Below are 19,773 nucleotides of genomic sequence, written 5' to 3'. Positions count from 1 at the left end.
AAACACACCGAAAGCCCACTACAGACCTATTAGACAATAAGAATTTAGAGGGACTTGAGGAAACATCTAGTGCCAAGAACAGTGAAAGGTTTTCTTTGTTTTTAGTCTCATGTACATTCTTGGCATTTGAAAGACTCCAATAGAATAGAAATGGCTTCTTGTAGATTGTTTTGAAATGAATTCTAGTCCCGCATACAGGTTCAGTGAGAATGAGTTCGGAAATGGATCGGTAATGTCTGCTTTGAGCATTGTGGTAATAAGCAGTATAAGGACTGTCACGTATTTGCAATCTGGGCCAATGGCCTCATTATGCTAATGGAAAACCGGGGACCAGAGAGACAAAGACTCATCCAAGGTCACACAGCTGGTGCAACATATTACCAACACTGGGATCAAGAATTCCTTTTTGCTTGCTATAACTTCCTATTTCATTTCAACCTTTGCTTTGAAACAATTAAGCAGATTAAATGTACCTAGATTCCAAGCCAGGAAATGTTGAATTTGGCTTTGACTTTGTTAACTAAGAAAATGAGAAAACCCATCAGAATTTCTTACAGTATTAAATCCTTAACACTGGAAGATATTATACAGATAAGTCCAATCAAGCACCCTCATTTTATAGATGAGAAAACTGAGGTTCCAAGAGGTTAAAATGAGTTAGCGGCAGGGATTGGAACATGTCTCCAAAGCTCCGTTCCCTGCTATTCTCTCACAGTTTTTTTCCTTCATTTGTAAAATACATTTATGAAATAAGCATTTGTTGGGTAACTGCTCTAAGACAGGTATTAGGCTACAGTCAGGGGTGGTATAAAGATAAGCCATCGGCCTAGTGGAGGAACTGGTCATGCAAACAATTTCCTTACAGTTTGATAAGTTCCAGAATAGGTTTCTCTAAAGTGCTACATGAAGAGGCCCTTGACTCCTTCTGAGTCACAGCTGCATTCACAGACCAGGTGAGTGTTTTGGTGAATCTTAAAATATGAATAGGACTTTTGCAAAAATACATACTAGACTAGGGTATTCTGGATAAACAGGACTACATGGCAAAATGCACAGAGATATGAAGGAACATGAGATGTTTTAGCAACAGCAAGCTGTTTGGAAATGAAGCAGAGGTGGGCAAGGACCCAAGCAAGGGTCTTAAGCACCATACCAACAGGTTTAAACTTTCCCTAGTAGGCAGCGGGGAGTTATCAGCATATCAGAAGAAGGGGAGTGGCAAGATTAATCCATGGTTTGGATAGGTCATGACAATATTGTAAAGAGGAGAATTAGAAGTTTAGGAGACCAGCTAGAATATAATTCCAAGAGTCTATATGAGAGAAAAATGACAGTCCGGGTTAAGCTGGTAACACTGAGGACAGCATAAGAAACTGACTGGGGAACCATTGCAGAGGTAGAGTCAATGGCTTGGGTTTATATTGGATATAGGGGCTGTGGAAGAGGAAATTTCAAGAAGCAAAAATAATGTATTTTGCTTACCCTATTGGGTAGTAAAAATGAACTAAGATTATGTATAAGAAAGTGCCTGAAAAAAAATCAAAGCTCTTTATATATGTAAGGTATTTTTACTATCACAAGATTTTATGACCGAATACTGTTTCAGTTTACTCTTTAGAACAAAGAAAGAAACGTTTTGTGGACAAATTAAACCTTAACAAAGGAAATTGTGCAACATATAGTTTTGAATGTATCCATTGCTCCTCCAACTGTCATGAATACATTATATATTAAGCATTGCAGAGCAGGATGGACAGAGATGAGCCAACCACACTCCCTGTAAAAAGACTGAGGGGTTATTGTTTGAATTTTCATAAAGAAACCCATCTACCTTGGTAAAGAGGCAACCTCTCAGAGCTACTCCAACCAAATTATGTAACAGCCCTTTAAACACAACTTCCCTAGGTGAGTGGCAGACATGTTTAAATGTGTGAATCTGATTTAGCTACTCCATCAACAAGCTGCCAAATTGAGCTGTTTAGCAATTAGTAAAACATCTGTAATAGGATTAGTGTTTCAGAAATGGTTGCTGCTTTCTTGGCCAGAGAAAGGGGTGGGGAATTTGGACATGGACCTCACTTTATCCCAGCTGTTTCTTATTTGAAGTAAGGATAAAGGGTAGACACTGAGTCAGTGGGAAAGCATCAAGACAAAATTGAAAAGGGACATGATATCAAATCACACTGACCCTAAGTTGACTCAAGTGCATGCCATTGGCATGTGGTGAGCAAAGCTTCCCTTCTCTCCACAGTCCTGAGAGCGAGCCTTCATTGCCAAAAGATGTCCCAGTAAAAATATTTATATGAAAACAGCACAAAGGCAATGTTAAGAGCACCGCTGACCTCTTAGAGTTTGAACTTATCTCTCCACAGCAACAAGGACTTGGAAACTCTCTCCCTGTGAATGCGGCAAGTGTCCTGGTTACAATAGGTGGTTTGAACACTTCCTCCTGGCTTTGAGCCTTTGCATATTGGGAAGCACTAGTGGATTGTGGGGATCCATCTATGAAATCCTGTATAAGAACAATAAATGTTATTTCATATGGAAATCCCTAGCCTAGACTCTCGCTCATTGGAGGCATTCCATAAGTGTTTGTTTTCTTTCCTTCTCTCAAAATGTGTTTGCTGAGTTAAAGTGAATTGGAGATAAAGAAACTGAAATTGAGAGACGCTGACTAGCCTCTTTCCCGGAAGTCCTGCTTTACTTGTTTTCTTGTAATTCCATCATTTAGAACAAGGGTCTGCAACTATAGCCCACGGACTAGATCTGACCCCAAACCTGTTTCTGTAAATAAAGTTTTATTGAAATGCAGCCATGTGCATTCATTTATATATTTGCTATGGCTTCTTTGTCATTATACCTACAGGAGTTGAATAGCTGCAATAGAGATTATTATGTGGCCATGGCTGGCAAAGCTTAAAATACTGACCCTCTGGCCCTTTATAGGGAAAGCTTGTCAACTGGTGGTTTCCAGCTAAGGCTCTCTTTCTTGGAAACCCCTTTGAAAATTTCAACATACTACCTCCAATTGGTGACATATGGAGCCACTTACACTGTTAACATATTATCTTAGATCAATCATCACATGAGGTTTGAAAGCAGAGAATGAGAATTGAGGGAAGAATTCTCTGGCAGGGACAATAACAGAGAGGAAAATTGGAGCCAAAGGCATTGACTCGTAAAGCAGAGAAATAAGCTTCCTTTTGTGAGTAGGAGACTGGAGAGCTGATAATCAGCTGATAATCAAGATAAACCTGAACAAGAAGAGGGGTAGCAGTTATAATAATAATGCTATCTATTGTTGCCAGGGTTTCCAAGAACCCAGAGACTGGGACAAAAGTTGGTGCTAACTCCCAAAAAAGTATTGGGGTCACAATCCCAGAAAATGGGAGTCAAAGAAAAAGTGACATGGAAAAATGAAAAGAAAAGAAAGAAAAAGAGGTGTGAGGTGGGCAAGGAAGGGGATCAGTCTTAATAGCATGTCTATAACAAGTACTGCTGAGTGCTCAGTCTCACAGGCATTTTCAGGGGGCCACCTGAAACCTCTGCTCTCTCGAGCTGTCAAGAAGTGAAAAGGGAGATCAGCTCCTAGCTCCTGTTAGTCAAAGTGTACCCCCTGGGACATTGACTTCACCACATCTCAGGGTTGTCCATCCTGACTTGGACAAGCCAGAACCCAAGATGGAAGTAGGGGCATCTACTGCGCAAGCCATGGCACAAGGGCCCAACCTGTTATTGGCTGCGAGACTCACCTGCAGCCTGTACCCAGCAGCCGCGCTGGCCTGGCCGAGTAGACCAAAGCATGCAAATGGGCACCAAGGGAGTCTCAAAGTCTGCTGAGCCCTAGGGGAACAGGGAAGCCCCAGAGCAGAGGGAAGCGGTGACAAAGGCACTGACAGGGCATGATTTCCAATAACGCAAGGGACCAAGAAAAGTCCTCACAGTGGGCCTGGCTGGTCTAGTGAGAGAGTACCCAGAAGATAAGGCCCCCACCATAGAAGGCAGCCATGTATCTCAATGAAGATCAAAACCTCCCCCTTTGTGGCCAAGCAGTTGATGACAGGCACCTCAAAAGTCATTAGTGACAGACCAGAAACTCATGGAATCTGTGGAGGCACTTAAACTGGATTTGGCACACTACAGCTAACTGAACACCTACTATCTGCTTAGCCCTTTTCAAACATAAATGTTTTTAATCCTCACGAAAACCCCATGAGGGCGAAATAATAATCTCCATTTTACATATGAGTAAACTGAGACCCAAAGCAGTTAAGTAACTTGCCACAGGTGTCTTCACATTGGGGACCTGTCACATGGGAAAGAGACTAGACCTATTCCAGGTGGCAGTACTTAGAACAGGGACTTTCTAGACGTCTGAGCTAGTTTTCCAACAATGCAGCGAGCTGCTATGCAAAAGAGTGAGGTGTTCGTTACTCACAGTAATGAACACATCGCAGTTGCCTCTGGGAGAAAGAGGCAGGGTCCTCGGTTCTGGTAGAACGAGGGAGGGATTGGATGAAGGATGAAGTCTTCTAGGATTCCTTTTCATGAAGAAAGAGTCAATACCAACACATACATATTTTCACTGTTGTCATTTTAATGTCTATGCGTGAGAAGAAAAGACACTTACAACATAATAATAAATTCATAATAGTGTCTAATGGTATTCAGCTCTTAATTATGTACCAAGCACTTTGCAAAGAGCTTAATATGTATCAATCTTCACAGCAACTGTGAGATCATTATTATCATTATCCCCAATTTACAGACGCAAAAACTGAGACTGGCAGAGGTAAAGCACAGAAACTTGCCCCAGGTCCCCCAGCTGGTCGAGATCGGCCATGGGCGGCTGGATGCTTAAGCCCAGGTCCCAGCTTGCTTCTCTCTGCTTCCTCCGTTCCTCTGCCTTTGCCTCCTGCTGTAAGCCCCAAACCTCGGGGCCGGAGCTCTTCAGAAAGAGAGCCATGTGTAAAGATACCGCAAAGGCCACTTTGACAGACAAAGCTGCGTTTTCAACAGCTTGAACATTTTTACTGGGCAAATTCCCTGAAAATCCTTTCCTTATGAATCCTTTCTTTTTCCATTGCATGTAAACACCTCCCAGTCTGTGTGCTGCCATTTAAAATGTTTTGAAAAGCATTTTTGCAGGTTTCTTCCGATGAAAAATCAACAAAATCATCAAAAAGACAGACCCTTTCTCTCCCCAGTCCCCCCTCCCTCAGGGTGAAAATAACTTTGGAGAAAAATGAGGCTATTGAAATAAGGAAAAACAGTACTCCGGAGAAAGATCTTAGCACAACAAAGAACAGGGAGTGGTAATAAGTTTCAGTGATACAGGGATAGGCCAGCCTGCGGGAAATAAAGATGGAGAGGAACTTCTACAGTCTGAAGGCTCTGGCACCAAGAAGCGAGTGACAAGACCGCCCGAAACTTCAACTGTGGAAAATCACAGCTGCAGAAACCACAGGGTGATGGCTAAAAGCTACCAAGGCATTGCTTCCAATCTCCTCCGAAGACAGTGCAGATTTATCAGGGGTCAGTGATGGCTCACAGCAAAAAATAAAATCTTTAAACACTTAAACCGTATTTTAATTTTGAAAGGACACATCTTGCTACAATTTACTTGCTACAATTTACTTCCTAATTTTTCCACCACAGCTGAAATGTTTTCTCTTGAGTTATAGTCTAACACTCTCCTTGGTTTGGGATTAAAAGTGTAAGCCCTGGAATCAGACAGGTGGAATTTTTTCATGTTGGCTCAGTCACCTACTAAGAGATGTGAACCCTGGATGAGTGATTTAACCTCTCTAAATCGCAGGGGTTTTTTCAAATCTATAAAATGAAAGTGATTCTAGCTGGTTTTTTACTTGAGTTAAATGAAATAATGTATGCTAAGTGCTTGAAATAGTTCCCAGCACATAGTTAACCCTCTAAACAATGTCACAATTGTTATTATTATTATTTTTTATCCATTCCCATCCATGTGAAAGAAAGAGAAGGCTATTTTCCTAAGGAAGTAAAATCTGAGAATAGACCACTTAAAACTGCTGAGGGCCAAATTTTGAAATAAACTTTCAGAAAAAGTTACTTTCTTTCCTGGCCCTCCTGTGCCCACCATCCTTTCCAACTAGTCCTGTTAACATCCTAGACATCCCTGTGCTGCCTCAGATTCCAGTCCAAGAAATACATCCTCTGGGTGGACACTCCCTCAGGGGCTTTCTCCAGAATTCACTCAGTGTTTACCCCTTGTGCTATCTTCCATGATGGAGCACTCTTTTTTGGTCTACTACTTGTTTTTTCTCTTTCTCCAGAGGATTCTCGTTCTCAAGATAATAGTTAGTCTATACGACTGTTAGAGGATTAAATGAGATGATACCTGTAAAGTTCTTGGAATACTTCCTAGCATATAGTAAGACTGTTAGATAGTGATGTTTAAATATTAGCATTCCTCCCTTCCACCTGACCAAAAAAAAATTCTCCTAGCTGTGAACCTTCATGACATTTCTGCTCTGTTGTGATATCAGGAGGTTACCCTCTGTCTTAGTCAGTTCCGGCTGCTATAAAAGAATACCACAGACTACAAACATTTATCTCTCCCAGTTCAGGAGGCTGCGAAGTCTAAGGTCAAAGTGCCGGAAGATTTGGTGTCTGGTGAGAGCCCCACTTCCTGGCTCATAGAGTACCATCTTTTCACTGTGTCCTCACATAGTGAAACAGGCAAGGGAGCCCTCTGAGGTCCCTTTTCTAAGGGCACTAATCACACTTATGAGGTTATGAGGACTCCACCTTCATGATTTAGTCACCTCCCAAAGGCCCCACCTCCTAACACCATCACATTGTGTGTGTGTGTGTGTGTGTGTGTGTGTGTTGGGGGTGGGGGGAATGGTTAGGGTTTCCACATATGAATTTGAGGGGAACACAAACATTCAGTCCATAACACCTGTCCACACAGAATATTTCATGTGAAATACCTCCAATTCACGGGCCATGAAAGAATAAAGAATGAATAACTGATGGTGAGCATCTGGGACCTGACCACCATCATCCCCTCCTAAAGGTACTTGTGACCATTTTCCAAGTTTGTTAGATGTCCTGTCTTTGTACATCCCTCATCATAGCTCTTCTTACACTGAATTGCTTCTACAAGTTACATGTCTGTCTCTCCCACTATATCGTGTGCTCCTTGAGAACAAAACACTAAACTTATTTATCTTTTTCTTTCCAGAACCTCATGCACAGCCTGGCATAGAGCAGGTATTCAGTTGTTTGTTAAATAATATACTTATTTACATTTTCAGATTCAAGTGCCCTTAGGACCTAGTTCAAATCATACTAGAAGCATAGCTAACTCCTGAGTCTATAGGAGAGCAAAGCCACACCCCTTCCATGTAGCAAATTTGGAGGCATCATATATGTGTGCAAAATTTATGCAATAGGACCTACTTTACTTTAAAACTCTGAACTCAAGAGATGCATGACACCCTGTTGGAAAACTTCTTTGTCCCTAACCGGGTAGTTTACACATTTGTAGCTAAATTAACTGGGACTATTTAGCAGAAAATCCAAGAAGACGATAATGGAAAAAGCCTGTGCTTGCTTCTGATATTTGTCTATGGTGTTTGGTATAGGCCATCCTTGCCTGGGCCTCTTATACCATTGTCTACTTTGGTGTGGGACCCACGGGCAGTCCTCAAGGCTGGTTACTTAGTATATGAAGCAATATCCTTATGTTCATATATAACATTGTCTATGCTTTTGTTTCTGGCATCAGATCTTCTGCTTTTTTATTTTTAATAGAAACCAGACATCACATCATTGATGTGTCATCAAAATCAGTGCCAGACTTCCTGTTCTCCCTGGGAAGGATTCAATGGCTAGCGAGAAGACATGTAGGAAGTCACCCTGGGGATTTGGCTCAAGTCTATGCAGCTAGAACACCACCAGGTCCAGGGGCCTGACATGTACAATCAGCTTTGCACAGAGGGGACAGGAAAGCTTTGGAATTGAACTGCTCACACACCTCAGACTCCAGCACTGATTTACTCTCTGGACTGACAGGGATTTACCCACTATGTGCCAGTGTCTGTGTTGTGTACTATTGGGCTGTCAGAAAAGTCATGACATATTTTTTTCTGTTTTTCGTTGCAAAAATGTACCATGACTTTTCCGACAACCCAATAGAATCACAGAGATGGAATATATGTGTATGTGCACACACATATATATGGTACATTTAAAAAACAAATATAAGTGTGATTCAATCTTCCAAAATAGATTAACATTACGTAATAATAGCGGTCAGAATGAATTGTGACATTCTGGCTGTGCAGATAAATAGTAGAAAACTGTAGGTGTATTGGAGCCATAGCAAAAAATAACCATATGAAATTCTTCTGGTACAAAACATGGGTATGATTTTTCCTTTTTGTGATATATAAAATACTACTATCATTGACCATTATTGTTAAGCATGTTGTGCCAAAATGAGCTACACATTTTCATGAAGGATTCTGCATATTTGCACGGAGAAAAAAAATACCTAGCATTTACGAAGTGCATAAATGTTTGCCGGCCTTGCCTTCACACCCTATGAAATGCATTTAGGAAGAGGCTTGTGACTTCACTAAGGTCTAACACAATAGCCTATAAAATGTCCGTTGTGAGCTAGCCTTGAGAAGCCACAAACCCCACCTGCTCCAAAGGGTTATGAAGAGACAGACAGGTGCTGGAGAGGCCAGATGTCTGCAGAATCTCTGGTATAAAGTCCAGAAATCCCTCTGTGCTCATTCAGCCCATGTACATACTATACTCACTCTGGGGCCAAGGGCACTTGGAGAGAGTACAGTCTACCACCTTCAAAAAGCTAAAAGCAATAAGGGCCGTATCTAACAATGCTTAATAGGGAAATAAAGAATGTGTGAAACTCTTTGGCATATTTTGATAACCTAAAATTGTATTCTCATTGTAAATAAAAGCATCGAAGCTATAGCTGTGTCACCTAGATGTGAGGCAGGTTTTTAAAAAGGGTGGGATGAAGAGAAACTGTCAGGTGAAAAGGAACAGCAATTGACAAAGGCAGAGAAGAGTAATCACAATGATAATAATGTGCAATTAAGTGATTGTACTAAGTACCATACTGAAGAACATATACACATCATCTCAAGACATCTCAAATAATCCTTGAATTCGAAATTCTCATCAGCATTTTACAAAGGAAGCCAAAGGTCTCACACTTACAAAGGACAAAGTAAACATTTAGGATCAGGTTTGCTAATTCCAGAACATATGTTCTTAAACGTGAGTCTATACCAATTCTTAATAGAATGATGTGACGAGCTTGAGCGTCTACAATAGTCTGTTATGGAGTGCCTGTGCATCTGAGGAAGTAGTAAAAATAGACTTACTCTTGTATTATTACTGTTTACATTCAAGTCCGATATTGAAACACAACTATCAGGGAACAGTTTTGGGGGTAAAAAAGCTTCTGAACTTTGCTCTCTCCTTCATTTAATGCTAAAAAGTCTTTCAAGGCAAGAATGCTTTGAATGACCATTTGGCTATATATTGACTTTACTCTGTTCTTTTAATTCTTTAGACCTTGATCCAGGTTGCAGCTCTTTGAAATGAAAATGTAGGTGACAAAGTTATGAAATGTCTGTTTTGTTTTGTTGTTTTGTTTTTACCATCTTAGTATATAAAATTCTAGAATGTCAGCTATTACAGTTTGCCATGATATCCATTTAGAGAACCTCTAATACTAAAGGGCAAAAGAAACTAAAACAAATGGGAAAAGTTAAGCAACAAGTTCCATTTTCTGACAGTTTGAATGTGTGTAGTTAGAGTATCGTGTCAAACAAGGGGCAGAGTTGATGGCAAGGAACTTGGAAAATCATTATAAAAGCCAGCTTGTGAAAGCATCTCTTGAAACGAAACCAGAGCACTTTTTTATTTATTTTTTTATTTTGATGGTATAGGCTGTAGATCAGTAATAGTTTCTAAGATACAGCCAGATGGTTTCCATCTTAGGGTATTACCTCCAGACTTTACGGGTTATGGTTATGATAGAGATTGGCAGGTCAAAGACAGCCTAGTATATAATAACTGTCCCCTGGTATAATAATTGTATTTTAATATTAGACTTGAATGTAAATAGAAATAATTTAAGTCTACTTGCCTTACTCCCTCAGATGCACAGGTACTCCAGAACTAACAGCCTACTGTAGCCGCTCAAGCATGCCATGTTGTTCTATTAAGAGTTGTTCTATTAATATTAGGCTTTCTCCTACAAATGATGAGAAGACACTGACAAAATTGAAGTGATTGATGAGTGGACAACAGAGAGCAAATGTGGTAAAGTAGACAGCAATTAGAAAGCACTTACACCAATAATTTTGAGAAAAATGACAAGTTGCTGAATAAGGGCAGTAACATGAGGGATGGGAAAGAGATGGTTAATTTAAGAACTATTAAGCAGGTAGATTTGACAAAACAAAATTGAATATGAGTGAAGCAGAAGAGGGAGTAATTGAAAATGACCTCCAGGTTCTGGCATTTAATCATGCCTTTGGATTGTTAGCACATGACTCCAAAAGGCTCTTGATAAATTGAGAAGTAATATATTGTACATACTATAGTGGGTGAGAGGCGGCAGATGTGGAGAGCATATGGACCATGAGTGCATGGAAAAGGGCCAGAAATAAACTTTGCCAAACACATACCTTCACCTAACAGCCATTCCAAAGCAAGAGAGCAAAAGATTTTGAGTAATATTTTCAGCAAAGAACAATCATTTCATTATCACTACAATGATATCAGTGCTTGTCCTCTTTTATGATATAAAGGAAAATAACCTCTACAATAGATATCTACCTTTTTTTCAGCTTTACTGAGGTATAATTGACAAATAAAATGTATACACCAAAATGCCAAAAAAATGTATACACATTTTAAAAGATGTTATCTATGTATTACTTTTCAAAGTTGAATTAAATTACAGTAGCAATGTGTAGTATGACGTTCGCTCAAAGAAGATATTAATCAAATGAATGCTAGCATCACCATGCAATAGTCAGGACAAAGAAAATGGCCAAAGCATGGTTGTTGCTCAGGGAGCACAAGACCATATTGAAGTGGTATTTGAAATTCGAGAACATTGTAGAAGTACAACGACAATAAAGGCATGAGTATGCAGCAGAACCTCCAACACGCCTAACAATTGCATGCATTGGTGATAAGTCTGAGACACATGGTACCATGTGTGATGTGCACAAGGGAACATCCGGGAGGCCTCACACAGCAACAAGTCCTGCTTCTGTTATGGTGTTGGAACAGTTTACACGCTCACCACAGAAGTCTACCAAACAGTGTTCGCCGTAATCAGGAGTGTCTAGACACTGATGTTAACCGTTTTGAGCACCTCTTGTAATTGCAGAAGTCAAATGTAACTTGTATTCATCTTTCATTGTCAGTATATATTGAGTATTATAATTTTAATATGTTTTTTTTCCTTTCCTAAAATGTGTATACATTTTTTTGGCACCCTCTGTATATTTAGGTATACAACTTGATGTCTTGATATACATATGCATTGTGAAATGATCACCACATTCAAGCTGGTTAACATATCTATCACCACACATAGTTTACCTTTTTCTTTTTCTTTTCTTTTTTGTAGTCAGAGCACAAGATCTACTCTCTTAGAAAATTTTATGTTTACAATACAGTATTGTTCACTATAGTCACCATATTGTACATTAGATCTCCACAACTCATTCATCTTGCATGAATGAAACTTTGTACCCTTTGATTAACAATTCTCCATTCCCCTTCTCTCTTCAACCCATAGTAACCGCCAGCCTACTGTCTGCTTCTGAGTCTGATTATTTTAGATTCCACATTCAAGCGAGATCATATAGTATTTATCTTCCTGTGTCTGGCTTATTTTACTTAGCATAATGTCCTCCAGTTTCATCCATGATCCATGTTGTCTCAAATGGCAGAATTTCCTTCTTTTTTAAGGCTGAATTTTATATATATATTTTTTTCACACTTTATCCTTTTATCCATCAATGGACATTTAGGTGTTTCCATAGCTATCTATCCTTTACACAATTTTTTTGAAACTAGGGTACACTGGATTGGATTAAATATATCCTTAGTTGATAATACCCTCTCATTAGTCCAGGTGCAGCCAATATTTGTTTGTTTATGTGGTTAGTTTGGTGTTTTAAATAACCTACAATCCAAAAACTACAACTGATATATAACCTATAACCACTTATTTCTGTTTTGAGCCATCACTTGCCTCCCCCAAACAAGATCATCATCACCCTGAATCCTGTGTTCATCATTCCGTTGTTTTTCTTTACATTAAATTTGTATTGCAAATATGACTTTTCAGTAAAATACATTTTGGTTCCATCTCTACTTAGAGTATAGACATTTCAAGGGAATGTTGCCCCTGTGCTAACAATGAGGAAAAAAGCTAGATGATCTTAAAAGTTCTAAATTGTTCTTAGGACATGAGAGCTGGAGTTGCAAGGCAACCATGTGAACTACATTGCGAAGAGTGGCAAGCCCCCCTAAGAAGAGATTCAGTTGATAGGACGTAGCAGCAAGAGATAGCCACAAGTGTGGAGAAAAAAGAAAGCTCAAATTTTAACAAACTCAAGTGAGGGTTAACATGACAATTTAGAATAACTGGGAGTCCCAGACTCTAGGGTGTACACACTCATCCAAAAGCTCTTTTCCATGGACCCTGTAAGTCATGAGAAATATTGGAGTAGGCAGAAAATTAAAGAGAACCCCTTTTAGTGTCACAGGTGTACAGATAGTGATAGGCTGATGCTGGGGTGCAGGCAGCATTTTCTCATGTGAAGCAAATACTTTAAGCTGAAAATCCTTCTGACCTCAGAGCCCAGGCAAAACTCACTACTTCTAAGGGAGTCATAAAAGCATGATCACATGGAAGAGGGCAGGAAGCCCTTCTGCCCCAGAGCCCAGGCAAAGATCTGTTGCTTCAAATGAAAGCACCAATATTCTTTTCTTGGAGGGATATAAAGTAGAGATCAGCTACCACTGAAAGACAGGAAAATTTCTTCCCCCTTAAATCCTTATAGAAACAATGCAGATTTGGGATTCCATGAGGAGAGGGGCAAAAATTCTGAGAAAGCCGCACTCCTGAGACCCAGGCCCCAAATTCCTGTTTAAGACTGTGGATGGACTAATAGACCTGAGAAAATTCCCTCCCACCAAAACAAGTCCATAAAACCAAATAAAATGGAACAGAAGTCTACCACTGGGGGATGGGAGCTTGGCAAGAGATTCCCTCTGTAACACAGGATGGCTGAAAGCCAAAAGTGAAGCCGTGAATTCAGAAAAACCCTTTAGCCCTCCAAGATACAAAATAACAAGAGCCCACTTCCGGAGCAAACTGAAGTACCTTGTGCATTGAAGGTGACTCCAAAAACAGTAAAATCCAAACTGAGCTCAACATCTAACCAAATTGACTCAATCCCCCAGATTATCAGCCTGACAGAGAAGAGTTATGTCCACATTCAGGTATAAATGATATTTATCTCAGGCTGTACTGTTTTCCTACACATGATGTCCAACAGTTAATTAAAATTAATGACACACAAAACAGGTTGGCTACTCATAGAGGAGGAGAGGGTAGGAGAATAACAGTTTGGTAAGGACAAACAATAATTCAGTTATGGACACTGTATTCATCAAGATCAGAAGTTATTAAACTATGGACTTTGGCCAGTTGGCCTCCTGCTTTTGCACAGCCTCTGAGCTAAGAATGGTTTTTACATTTATAAATGGCTGAAAATCATAAAAAGGGAGAATTTTGTGACAGGTGAAAATTACGTATAACTGAAATTTCACTGTTAATAATAAAGCTTATTGGAACACAGCTGCACATGTTCATTTACACATTGTCTGTGGTTGCTTTTGCACTAAAGTAACGAACTTGAGCATTTGTGACAGAAACCATACGTGGCACTAATCTCTTTATACTGCTCCTTGGTGTGCCATAAATCACAGCAGCATAGTTACTACTTGGCAGCATTTCAAGTGTCATACATATTGTCATGAAGTGATATTTTATGTACTTTTTATTACAAGTGCAAACCCATTATTTCATAAAAGATAAAAGAAAAGTGGACTACGGATGTCATGCCTCTAAGGCACAGTGGAGTATGGATTATTTTGTTATCAAATAGGATAGAGCAAGGCACTGTGTTCTTTATGCTGTGACACTACAGCTATAGAATACAATATATGATGACATTACCAGATTAAGAATTTATCACATATTCCCAATTCACAGGAAAGCAACAGTCCAAAAAATTAGAAAGTTTAAAACTGAATATTTCATCACAGCAGAATTTCTTCACACAAATAAAAGTAAGGCTACAACCAAGAAAAAATTCCAAGTGGCTCATTTGTTAGCCAGTCAAACAAGAAAGTCACTGGTGGTGAATTAATTAAATCATGTTTGATCACAGCAGCCAAAGAAATGTGTCCAAAGAAAACTTACTTAAGACTATTAGCCATTTAGCAAAAAAACATTCCTAAGAGAGTTGAGGACATCGGGCGCAACATCAATAGTCAATTAAAAACAAAACAAATGATTTTAAGTGGTTTTCATGGCTCTTTATGAGTCAACAGATGTTACCAATACTGCTCAGTTGTTTATTCAGAGTTGATTCTGAGTTTGAAATAACTGAAGAATTAGCCTGAGTGATCTATGTGGAATAACTATAGGCAGAAATAGTTAAAAAATTGAGAAAACATAATTCAATATAACATGAAGTGGAATCTGCTAAGATGTATTACAACTAATAATGGTAAAAATATAAATGGAGCAGAAAAAGACACAGTTGAACAAATTTACAAAGCTCGTAAGTAGTTTTTATAGCCTATAGTTATTCATTGTATTATTCATCAGCAGAAACATTGCAGAAAATGTTTAGTTATCCTGTAATATTATACCAGTAGAGTCACTGGTGAGTTTCACTTGCTCCCATGGACTTAATCATTGTCAGTTTTATAAATTTTAGAGTTGAAACTGAATTGCAGCTAAATGCCCTGACTTGCCCTATCACACAGCAGTTCAATAATTTAGCACTGGTAAAATTTTGTTCCTATTTTTCGGAGCTCATGGCCAAGACTGGAATTTTTTTGAACAAGAATGAACCATCCCCAATCATTATTTCCAAACACAGCTTTGAAAATTACCTTTTGCTGTAGAGTTGGTAATGTTCATTCATTAATTCAACCTGAAATTATAAGGCAAGAGAACACTATTTGAGATACTTATCTTACAGTAGTTATTTCAATGAAAATTAATGTTTGAATCATAATAATATCAACCTGCTTTATAGCTTCCTGTTCTGTCAAAAGTTGAAGCAAAAATTGAGCTCTGCATTCCCACACAAATTTGTGATAGATATTTTTTCTGAGTTCAAAGTAGAGTTTTAGCAGCATTTATCAGACTTCAATGTAAGTGCAAAAGACCTGTTCAAGTTTCAAAATCCATTTAACTGTGCTATCAAAGAAAGTCCACCAAATCTTCAATTTAAAGTGATTAATCAGCAATGTAATGACATGCTAAAAAGTAACTATCACAAAAAGAATCTTAGGGTCAGCCGAGTGGCTCAGTTGGTTAAGAGCTCACTCAAGAGTGCGAGCTCTGAGCAACAGCGGTTTGAGTCCCAGCCTGAGCTGACCTGCCAACAGGTGGCAGGATAGCTCAGCTAAAAAAAAAATAATAATAATTTTATGAAATTCTATAAATTCCATCCAAGCAATGAATGTGCTCAACTAAAGTCATGCACACATACACTGATAATCTATCTTGGTGAAAATATATAACCAAAGATGAAATGTATTTTATATATCATATTACAGATCAACATTAACAAGACAATTTGCAAATTAATTTGGTTAATAGGGAAGACTACCTTTGAACTTCAATTAGGTAAAATATTACCCCCCACCCACCAAATAGAATTCCATTTTTATCATTAGTGGATCTGTATTACCAAAAAAGTATTACATTATTATACATAACATGCAATATTATTCTTCTTAATGTATCAATTGTATTATTGATATTGATATACATTATATTAATTATGTCATATTAACATATAATTACATTTTTAACTTCATCAATAAAAATTTAGGGAAATTCATCTGCTCTATTGTTATAAGTATCCTTAAGAGCTTCAGTTTTGCCTCTTGACCTGCAAAGTCTAAAGTATTTGACCCTTTACAGAAAGAAGTTTGCTAATCCCTAGCCAAGATAAACTAAACTGTAGCAACAATGAACCCTGAAATTTCAAGGACTTAATGCAAGAGGGGTTTATTTACTTTTCATGGCTCAGTCACAGGTGGGTCTTGCAGTTCTTTTTTGTGCTCTCCTCCAGCAGTGACTCAGGAATCCAGACATCTTACATCTTACAATACTGTCATTTGGGAATTCTTTATTTTCAAACCTGTGTATGAAAGAGAGAGAATATGGGAAATCCACAGGTATTTTATACACCAAGGAATGGAGGTGACAAATCCTTCTGTTCAAATTTGAGAGTCATCAGAATATGGATATTTAAAAACATGAGAATGAATGAGATCACCTATGAAGAAAATACAGTAAGAAGAGAAAAGTCACTCAAGAAGCATGCCCCAAGGCACCTCAATGTACAGAGGCCCAGTCAACAAGAAGAAAATGAATATGAGAAAACCACTGAGAGAGGGAGCTAGAAGAACACAACCAGGAGCCTTGGTTTTCACAAAAGCCAAGCAAAGCCTCAAAATGAAAAGAGAGAGTGCTATGTATGGTCTGTAGCATGAGTTACCAACTGTTACTAAGGCAAGTTGCAACTTCCCTGAACCGAATTTCCCACACTTGTATATTAATATATTGATAATACCTACCTCAAAAGATCCATTATGAAGATAAAATGCCATAGTGTAAATGAAAGTACTCTGATCCCTACACAAATTAGGACATTAATTATCATTGTAGTCACAGGCAGATGCCCTTCTTTGCCAAACCTGCTTCAAGAGTTACAAGTTTCCCATAACCAACCTCAACCATTGCCTCCAATGTACCGCATCTGGTTTTACCAGACTGGTTTGGGTGTGGGTAACCACAGTCTAATTGAAACTCAGTGATTCTCAAACGGAAGCATTTTAGAGGCAAGGCCTACCCAGGGATATGAATCTCTCTTTCAGTAAAATGGGACTGGTGCATTTAATCCTTGCGATCTTTCTGGAACAAAGATCTAAGTCAAGCTGACAGTTACCGAGGCACCACACGGCCATAGGTAGCCACAGTAAGCTATAGTCTGTAATTCTGGTAATAAATAGTGCCTCAAACTTCAAGGACGTCATAAAAGCAGCTGAATGAAAGCTGTGTCTAAAGCTCCCTGGCTGTGAGGCATGATCAACAGTGAAGGTAAAAATAAACAAATATAAATGTGTCTCTCTCTACTTAACTCTAGACCTTTCACTTCATAGATTTTTATTAAAACACATTTTTACTTCTTACCAAAAGCACAAAGGTTAGATTGTGTTTTTTTCCTTCCTTTTTTCACAATGATTTATTAGAATTGTTCAATTGAAACCATATGTTGGCTCAATAATTCTCAATTGCAAAATGTGTACCATTTTAAGACCCAATAAAAAATAGGAGTGGGGGGGGCACTAACGTAGCAGGATTAAACACTGTTGGGCAGATGGAGACACTTTTGTTTCCAATCTGTTGGAATGGAGGTAAAGAGCCACCCCTTTGACTAATCAGTTCCAGAGAAGACATGTAATGCTACTGAGGTCATGACACAGTAGTGTATTGAGGAAAAAACATAATTCGGAGAGAAACAAACCTGGGTTCAAATTCACCTTTTTCCCCTATTGGCTCTGGGTCCTTTTAAAGCATTTGTAATCTCCCTGAGACTCAGTTTCATTTCTTGTAATATGAATCCAATAATGCCTACCTTAAATAATTGTTATGTGGACTCAATAGACTTACTACGATAAAGCACACATGTGTCTTGTATTAATACATGGTTGGAACTTGATACTGAATGAAATGGATACAACTTAAAGCCCATTCTAGACTCTGATATGCTTCCTTGTTTTTGTTCTTTTGTTTTGTTTTGTTTTTCGAGACATTAATTATGGAAAACTGAAAAGTGAATGGCATAGCAAATTCCATAATATGCCAAATTCTGAAGCATGAATTGGAATGAAAATGAATCTGATAGGTCAGGAGCACCTACCATTCACTCCTCCACGCAGGTGAAGGTTCTCCAAAGCTAATGTTCATCCCAATTACCTGGAGACCTTGATTCAGTGAGTCTAGGAAGGGTTCTGAAATTCTGTATTTACAACAATGCCCAGGTGATGCCAATGCTTAGTCATTGGTGGGCAGCATTTTTTGCACAAGAGAAAATTTAAGGAAAATAAAAATGGTTAAGAGCTACTTTTTTTTTTCAAAATTCTAGTAGCTTTATTGAATTTCATAAAGAAAATGTTTGTTATTAGAATTTAGGGTAATAGTAATAGCCAATATTATTGAGAGCTTATCATGTGCTAAATTGTATGCAAAATGCTTTGTAATGCAATATGCAAAATATTTTCTTATTTCATCCTCTCAAGAATCCTTATATACCTACTCTTGTATTAGTTTCTCCACAATAAGGAACCAGAGATCCAAATAAGTTAAATAACTTGGCCACAGTCATGTAAACATCAGAGTCAGGTTTTTAAAACAAACCTGCTAGATTTCTGAGCCTGTTTAACTTACTGCCTCTGGTTTAGTGAAAAGTAAAGTATCAATGAGAAATTAGACACCATATTTTACAAAAATAATGTAACTAAAAGAACACATTTGAAATTAAAGGATATGGAAACTCCTTTCTGATTTTTATCTCTCTTTAAATAGAGCTTTAGAGGTCACAAAGGTTATTTATATGTATTGTCTTATTTTATTTTTGAAACTCAATTTCACCTTATTATAGTTTCTAATTTATATTCAATGCCTAAAACAGTGTCTGGCACATAACAGATTTTTAATAAATACTTGCCAAGGCATAAACACACAGACAAGTGAATGGATTTACTGGCAGCAATTGCCTGGAACCCTGTTGAGGAAGACAGAAACCTAAGGCAGAGGGCATATTGTGATATCTGCCATGGCTGTGACACAGCCTATGTCATATAATTGATGTATTTGTACTAGGACATCAGTCCTGGAGGGCAAGATTGATTTATCCTTCCATCCCCTGGCTTTAGTGTAGTGTAGACAAGATCTGGGAGAAAATGTTGTAATATATGGAGAAATTGGAGTAAATAGATTGGCCTCTGAGAGTCTAATTTCAAAATAAAGACACAATAGGAGAGTAGAGATTGAAATCTACAAGGATTGGTTCACCTAGAAGTTAAATATGAAAGGAAATTACTCATGGTCTCAACCCAAATGTGTTAGTCAGAAAAGAGGCAGAGGATGAAAGGTTGGTCCACAAAGAACAGGGAAAAAAGAAGAATCAGAGTGGCAGTTCTTAACAGTGCCAGCCAAGGATAATTCAACAAAGACTCTGTCAAGATCACGGGTGTGGCTTCTCCAGTCATTTTGCAACAGGTAACTCCCTAAGTGGAGATGGATACCTCAGTTTAATTTAGCCTGGTAAAGTCAAATATTCAAAATATTTATAGCTAAATCCTCCTGCACCTAGGGTGTGCTAACTAGACTACTCAGTG

The 19,773-nt window shown here is 38.5% G+C and overlaps 1 long non-coding RNA gene across 2 annotated transcripts in view; it reads right to left on the bottom strand.

Moving 5' to 3' along the window:
- The window catches only part of LOC109373327 (uncharacterized), a 436,631-nt gene that overhangs the window by 144,808 nt on the left and 272,050 nt on the right, over nucleotides 1-19,773 (bottom strand). For both annotated transcript variants that reach the window (XR_002122201.1, XR_002122200.1), the window contains exons 4-5: nucleotides 16,384-16,508; nucleotides 15,247-15,287 (exon numbers count right to left, since the gene is read on the bottom strand). This is a non-coding gene — a long non-coding RNA (uncharacterized LOC109373327). The remainder of the gene's footprint in view (nucleotides 1-15,246; nucleotides 15,288-16,383; nucleotides 16,509-19,773) is intronic.

The sequence above is a fragment of the Hipposideros armiger genome, unplaced genomic scaffold, assembly GCF_001890085.2.
Source record: "Hipposideros armiger isolate ML-2016 unplaced genomic scaffold, ASM189008v1 scaffold_707, whole genome shotgun sequence".
Taxonomy (NCBI): Eukaryota; Metazoa; Chordata; class Mammalia; order Chiroptera; family Hipposideridae; genus Hipposideros; species Hipposideros armiger.
Note: the sequence above shows the minus strand (reverse complement) of the source record. Positions and strands in the feature narration are given on the sequence as shown.